The 8,313-nt window shown below is 46.2% G+C and overlaps 1 long non-coding RNA gene across 1 annotated transcript; it reads right to left on the bottom strand.

Annotated features, from left to right (window-relative positions):
* Positions 1-5,374: 5,374 nt before the first annotated feature.
* Positions 5,375-5,895, bottom strand: LOC123960223. Its single transcript, XR_006822467.1, has 2 exons — positions 5,789-5,895; positions 5,375-5,758 (listed from the first exon to the last, which is right to left on the bottom strand). It is a non-coding gene; the product is annotated as an uncharacterized LOC123960223 (long non-coding RNA).
* Positions 5,896-8,313: the final 2,418 nt, after the last annotated feature.

The raw sequence follows: 8,313 nt of genomic DNA, 5'->3' as shown, positions 1-8,313 counted from the left end.
CAGTAATGTCTCCAGTGTGTCCTCTCCTCTGTCTCAGTGTCTCAGTGGTTTCCATTGGACTGAACTGTAAAGTTCTCCAGGACAGTGACGTCCTAAAGTGTAGAGAGGTGGGCTTGTTTCTGGAAGCTTCACCTGACAGGACACACCTGGAGGAACCTGTCTGTCTGTCTGTCTCTGTGTTTGGGGACGTCCCACCAGGTGGATCCAGTCCCTCCTTTTACAGTCTGTCATCGCTCTGCTCCATGTTTGTTACCCGTGTCAGACCTGTGACATCACTTCCTTCTTCAGGGGCCATTTTGTTGATGTGACCTTTCATCATCTGTGTGTTTACAGACCTGCTGCTTCAGCCCAACATCTCTGTGTCCTCCTCCATGGACGGGGTCTCCGAGGCCCAGCAGCAGGGCTTTCAGGTGTCCAGGGGCTCCACCTTCACCTCCTCCATCACATCACACAACTACACCCAGCCAGCTGTCAATCACTCTGCCCACTTCCTGTTTCTTGCCGCAGAGCCCGCCCACCAAGGAAGCTACAGCTGTGTTTATCACGTCCATGTTTTTTCTCATGACTTCTCCTCTGAGAGCCGTCGGCTGTCTCTCAGTTTCTCAGGTAAGCTGAAGCAGAGCAGCTGAAACGTCACACTGACTGTTTCCATGCAGCTTTGGAAAAGATGATCAGTCCGAACTGATTGTCAACGATCAGCTGATAGTTTCCAAGCATGTTGTGTTTCTGAGTGACACTGTGACTGCTGTCATGTACGGTGGCCCTGAGGGCTCAACGCGCTGGAAACTGAGCTAACATGGACGTTTTGGTGGCGTTTCCCTGCCGTGCCTGATGTTTGTCCCTTTTTAGTTCCCCTGGAGTTCCCACGTTTGCTCCACATTTCACTGAGATATGTGGAGCAAAAATGAGAGAACGAGGAACTTTTGTTCCTTCATTTGTGAGCAAAAAGCAGCTCTGAGTATTCACTGTCTGGGTATCTCTGGATAATCCGTAATCAGGGCCCAAGCACGACCGTGCGAGGTCCCTATTGAATTTGTAAAGATTATATATATATATATATATATATATATATATATATATATATGAGAGAGAGAGAGAGATTTTTTTATTCTTTTTTTTTTTCTGCAAAGTAAGCTCCATTTTGGGGACCTGAGCATACTTGAAAACTCACCAAACTTTGCAAACATGTCAGAACTGGTGAAAAATTTCGTATTTTGGGTTTCGCGCATGGGCGTGGCAAAATGACTCGCTAGCGCCACCCAGAAAATTGGAAAAAATTAGCCCCTTGTTCACGTTCAACCTACATACATGTATCATATCATGACGCACAAAAACGCCTCAAGAACCCATACCCTAAACTCAACAGGAAGTCGGCCATTTTGAATTTTACGGCCATTTTTGGATGATTTACACACTCCGTACTTTAACGAACTCCTCCTAGGGATTTAGTCCGACCGACCTCAAATTTCTGCTGTGCCTTCTAAAGGCATTGAAGATGAAAAGTTGTGCTATTTGCGAGTTTTCGTCAATGGGCGTGTCCGTGTTGTGGCGTCAAAGATCAAGTCTTCGCCATGACACAGGAAGTTGTTGTAACTTCAGTGTACATGCTCACATCTGAAACAAACTTTACGTGCTTGATAACTTGATAACCACCCCGCAGACATCTACACACCAATACCGATTTATGTTCATAGCGGCAAGTGCTATGTAGCTCCACATAGGGGACACAGGAAGTGAGAGCGCAGAGCTCCAGAATATGCAACTCGGCCGGCTCACACAGTGCGAGGGCCCGCCCAACGCTGCTTGCAGCTTTAATGTTATTATTGTTATTGTAATCATTAACATTACGACTGTTACCATTAACACTACTATAAATATCTGTACCATTTTTCATTTAGTCTATAGCAACATCACCTTCACTGTCTGTACCTCTGTGTGTGGATATTGTGTAGGCTGTCTCTCTCCCCCCTCTCTCTCTCTCTCCTCTCTCTCTCTCTCCTCTCTCTCTCTCTCCTTCACCCCCAACCGGTCGAGGCAGATGGCCGCCCACCCTGAGCCATGGTTCTGCTCGAGGTTTCTGCCTCTTAAAGGAAGTTTTTCCTTGCCTCTGTCTCCTAGTGCTGCTCTTGGTGGGAACTGTTGGGCTTCTGTAAATAACATCATAGAGTTCGGTCTAGACCTGCTTTTTTATGAAAAGTGCTGTGAGATAACTGTTGATGTGATTTGGCGCTATATAAATAAAATTGAATTGAATTAAGTTGTGCTTCTGCTGTTCCAGTGTTGCTTTCAGTGGATCTTTGTTATGTTGAATCCGCTTTATCATTTCAGGAGTTGAGCGCGTCGATACATCCTGGACAAGGGATGAGCCTGCTGAGCTTCGAGCTCTGCCGTGTTTGCGGGACTGTGTCTTTTCTAAAACGCTGTAAAATCCGCTGTCCCGTAAAGCCACGGTGATCACACTTTGTATTATGTGCGCCACACACGGCAAATGCTCGAATGGTAGACTTCTTGCAGTGGCAATCATATTGCGAGCGCGGTCTGTTCCTGTAGTTGACCTTGCTGGTTATCTCCCACTCATCTGCAACTTTTAGAAACTGGCTTGCTGATGCTTTGGCAAAATGTCTTTCTTCTGTTTTTAACACTCCTAAAGTGAATGAGTGCAGCTGCCAATTGTCATCGAGTAGGTGTGCTGTTAAACCGAGGTAGTTGTGGTTACTTACTGAAGTCCAGTGGTCTCCAGTAAGTGCAATAAACGGACCTTCTGCTAACTGCTTTATTTTTGTAGCTTTTTCAGTGTTGTACAGTTCATGTATTCTCGTAACGACAGTTCCCCTCGATGGTAGCTTGTAATGACGGGTCTGAAAGACGTCTTGAAGCCCCCGGTCCTGAACTATGTTGGTGGGCCTGCAGTCTGCGGCAATCCATTTAGCGATTGCAGTAGTGAGGTTAGTTGGTGTCGTTTTGTTGACAAAGCCCCAGCTGCACTCCGCCAGTGTCGTGTGACGAGCACGGTTAGCTGACCCGTCTCAGAACTAACGTTAGCATGTTTGCTAACATCAGCAAAAATGTGCTTCGCCCCGGAGATGATACTTCAAACTTGTCGTTCAGCAGAGCGGACACGTCTCCTCTGTCATCGTGTTACACCCCATTCACAGAAACGGGCGGAAATTACTCGCGTTTGCCGTGCCCCTCATCAAAGAAAGCCGCACTGCAATAAAGGGAAGAAGCTGCCGCAAAAAGCTGATTACATTTTTAATTTGCGTTAAGAAAATACTAATGCGTTAATATTTTTTGATTAATCGTATGGGTTAACGCGTCAACGTTGACAGCACAAAAAAAAAAAACGTACTTGTTTGTAGGTTGTTGCTTTGCTACTGTGCACACAAAGTAGTACTTTTATAATTAACAGGGTAAATGCACATTAGGCAATCTATAATAAGACTTCACATTCGATCATAAATGGGCTGCTACACATTTTACATAACTTAAATACTCTCAACACTCTAATTACACACCCTTTCGGTAAATGCAGCAACAAAGCACAAGTTCAGCCTGCCAAAGACAATGATGGTGCACTTCTACACCGCCATCATTGAGTCCATCCTCACCTCCTCCATCACCATCTGGTTCGCTGCTGCCACTGCCAGGGACAAGGGCAGGCTGCAGCGTATCATTTGCTCTGCAGAGAAGGTGATTGGCTGCAATCTTCCTTCTCTTCAGGACCTGTACGCCTCCAGGACTCTGAGGCGAGCAGGAAAGATTGCAGCTGACAAACTGTTTCAGACTCTCCCCTCTGGCAGGAGGCTGCGGTCCATCAGGACCAAAACCTCTCGCCACAAAAACAGTTTCTTCCATAAAAACAGAACGCCGGCCAGTTAGAATCACATGTGGGATCCTAAAAGTAGAGAGAAACTGAGTTAAAGCTCTGACTACTTGCTTCACTGAAACAGAACGTAGGGGAAATGCAGCTGGATAACCTGTAGCTTAACACATTATAGTTAACATGTATGCACAACTTGGTCGGAGGCAAAGGCCCCACACAATCTATGATTGACTGATGAAACGGTTGGCTAATGGCTGGGATGGGACTCAGAGGAGCAGGCATGATCAGTTTGCCTTTAAGTATATGTGGCACGATTTAACATACCTCACAACATCACGTTTCAGCCGAGGCCAAAAGAAATAACACAGGACAAGGTCTTATGTTTTCCTTATTCCCAGATGTCCACAACTCTCATGTGCATTTTTGAACACATCACAAAAACCACTTTGCACCACTCCCTGAAAAATTGTCTCACCCACAGAGTCATCGAAACAGGGCGCCCACTTAAGCACCAGCAAGTCCCACTTCAGCAGACAAAACCTCATCCCAAAGAACAGAAAGAGATGAATCGGCCTTCTGGCTTTTCACTCAATCCTCCCTTGAAACAGGAGGAGGAAGTTCAGGTAATGGGACCAGCCATTCATATTTAACAGGAAAGTCAGAGTAAGAAGGTGGTTTGGTTGGACCGAGGGTCAGAATCTGGACTTTCAGTCAGGAGACCGGTGTTCATTTGTGTCAAACAAAAATTCAACATTGAGTGCTTTTATTTAGCTTATGTAGGTTAACTGACCAAACTGCGACCTTTCACAATGTTAACAAGTGCTCTTATTTTGAAAGTCGAACCAGATGTTGTATAATTATTCTTGCCAACTTAACCGCGGAGCCCTGACAGTTGAAAAACACTGCTAAAGGGCACCCAGGGCGTTGAAAAGCCACCGTGGGGTTTTAACTAAGCGTCCGTACGTGAGAAGTTGGAAGTGAGACTGTTAATGAGACACTAGTAACAACAGGAAGTGTCATAAACATTAATCACTACGACTTCTGCGCTGGAGTTGAAATCTGACCGGGAATTCCGACTTCCCATTTCAGATGGAGCGCAGTGTGGTTCAGTTAGCCAAACATCTGAACATCATCTGAACATGTAGCTGAGTGTTTCTGTCACTTGTTTGTGAGAACGCGGTAAAGCTAGCTGCAGATAAATCTGAGTGCACACATATTACAGCCTGTATAGTAAATAAAAGGTCACAGAGCGAGCTGACAGGCAGGTTAGAGACTTTATCCTGTCAGTTTCTCTCTTTACAAAAGGCAAGTGTTGCAGTTTGAGAGTCCTGCCAGAAGAGAGGCTGTGAAGTCTGAGATGGACGATACGATACGAGCTACCATATCATTTATCAACTCAGCGCGAGGACACACGTGAGACAACGTCCGGTTTTCAACTTAAGGTGTTGACACAACATATAAACAGAATGTAAAGAAGATTAATTTAGTTATATTCACAGGAAGTATAAAACATGTAACAGGTGTCCATTCAAAGTAACAAAAACACTAAAATGTTGGGAAATTATTTTATTCTTTGATTTTTGGCTGCTGGAAAAAACATTAAATACATTTGCTGACTTATTTGCTGCATTATCACCATTTATATCTGTACACTGTGGTCAAACTGTTTACTAGAGAACAAATTTCCTCACAGATCTAGCCTCTCAAAGTGCACCAGAATAATGAATTTAAAATTAATTTATTATAAAACAATTTACAGCTGCCGAATCAACCGAACATGATTCAAAACAAGCTGCAGGTGTTTCTGTGACCTCTGACCTCAAAGTTTGTCCTTTCAGGGTCATTTACATGACAACCACATCCTGTCTGTCAGAGACAAGGGTCTGGAGGAGGTCTAAGAGAGACCTGGTGGTCTGGAGGAGGTCTAAGAGAGACCTGGTGGTCTGGAGGAGGTCTAAGAGAGACCTGGTGGTCTGGAGGAGTTCAGGACTCTGAGTTGAGGTTAGAGATCTTGTCGATGGACAGCAGCAACTGAGAGACCAAGCGGAGAGTTTCTGCTTCCCCCAGCAGCCGCCTGAAGGCAGACACACAGGCAGGTAACAGGTTACAGGTGAATAACTCAGAGTCACTTGTTCACACACACAAAGAGTCACCCGTTCACACACACAAAGAGTCACCCGTTCACACACACAAAGAGTCACATGTTCACACACTGTCACCCGTTCACACACACACACACAGTCACATGTTCACACACACACAGTCACATGTTCACACACACACACAGTCACCCGTTCACACACACACAGTCACCTGTTCACACACACACAGTCACATGTTCACACACTGTCACCCGTTCACACACACACAGTCACCTGTTCACACACACACAGTCACATGTTCACACACACACACACACACACACAGTCACATGTTCACACACACACACACACACACACAGTCACCCGTTCACACACACACAGTCACATGTTCAAACACTGTCACCCGTTCACACACACACAGTCACATGTTCAAACACTGTCACCCGTTCACACACACACAGTCACATGTTCACACACTGTCACCCGTTCACACACTCACAGTCACATGTTCACACACTCACAGTCACATGTTCACACACTCAGTCACATGTTCACACACACACACACACACACAGTCACCTGTTCACACACACACTGTCACCCGTTCACACACACACACACACACAGTCACCTGTTCACACACACACAGTCACCTGTTCACACACACACAGTCACCTGTTCACACACACACAGTCACCTGTTCACACACACACACACACACACAGTCACATGTTCAAACACTGTCACCCGTTCACACACACACAGTCACATGTTCACACACTGTCACCCGTTCACACACACACAGTCACATGTTCACACACTGTCACACACACACACAGTCACCCTTTCACACACACACAGTCACATGTTCACACACAGTCACATGTTCACACACTGTCACACACACACACACACACACACAGTCACCTGTTCACACACACACAGTCACATGTTCAAACACTGTCACCCGTTCACACACACACACACACACACACAGTCACATGTTCACACACACACAGTCACATGTTCACACACACACAGTCACATGTTCACACACACACAGTCACATGTTCACACACACACACACACACACACACAGTCACCCGTTCACACACACAGTCACATGTTCAAACACTGTCACCCGTTCACACACTCACAGTCACATGTTCACACACTGTCACCCGTTCACACACACACACACACACAGTCACCTGTTCACACACACACACAGTCACATGTTCAAACACTGTCACCCGTTCACACACACACACACACAGTCACCTGTTCACACACACACAGTCACATGTTCACACACACACACACACACACACACAGTCACCCATTCACACACACACAGTCACATGTTCACACACTGTCACCCGTTCACACACTGTCACCCGTTCACACACACACACAGTCACATGTTCACACACTGTCACCCGTTCACACACACACAGTCACATGTTCACACACTGTCACCCGTTCACTCGCAGTCACATGTTCACACACTGTCACATGTTCACACACTGTCACATGTTCACACACTGTCACATGTTCACACACTCACAGTCACATGTTCACACACTCACAGTCACATGTTCACACACTCACAGTCACATGTTCACACACTGTCACCCGTTCACACACACACAGTCACATGTTCACACACTGTCACCCGTTCACACACACACAGTCACCTGTTCACACACTGTCACCCGTTCACACACACACACACACACACACACACACACAGTCACCTGTTCACACACACACACAGTCACATGTTCAAACACTGTCACCCGTTCACACACACACACACACACAGTCACCTGTTCACACACTAACACACAGTCACATGTTCAAACACTGTCACCCGTTCACACACACACAGTCACATGTTCACACACTGTCACACACACACACACACACACACACACACAGTCACCCGTTCACACACACACAGTCACATGTTCAAACACTGTCACCCGTTCACACACACACAGTCACATGTTCAAACACTGTCACCCGTTCACACACACACAGTCACATGTTCACACACTGTCACCCGTTCACACACACACACACACAGTCACCTGTTCACACAGTCACCTGTTCACACACACACAGTCACCTGTTCACACAGTCACCTGTTCACACACACACACAGTCACCTGTTCACACACACACACAGTCACCTGTTCACACACACACAGTCACATGTTCACACAGTCACCTGTTCACACACACACACACACACAGTCACCTGTTCACACACACACAGTCACCTGTTCACACACACACACACAGTCACCTGTTCACACACACACAGTCACCTGTTCACACACACACAGTCACCTGTTCACACACACACAGTCACCTGTTCACACA

Source organism: Micropterus dolomieu, linkage group LG21 (genome assembly GCF_021292245.1).
Source record: "Micropterus dolomieu isolate WLL.071019.BEF.003 ecotype Adirondacks linkage group LG21, ASM2129224v1, whole genome shotgun sequence".
Lineage (NCBI taxonomy): Eukaryota > Metazoa > Chordata > Actinopteri > Centrarchiformes > Centrarchidae > Micropterus > Micropterus dolomieu.
This window is presented reverse-complemented; position numbering and strand designations above follow the sequence as displayed.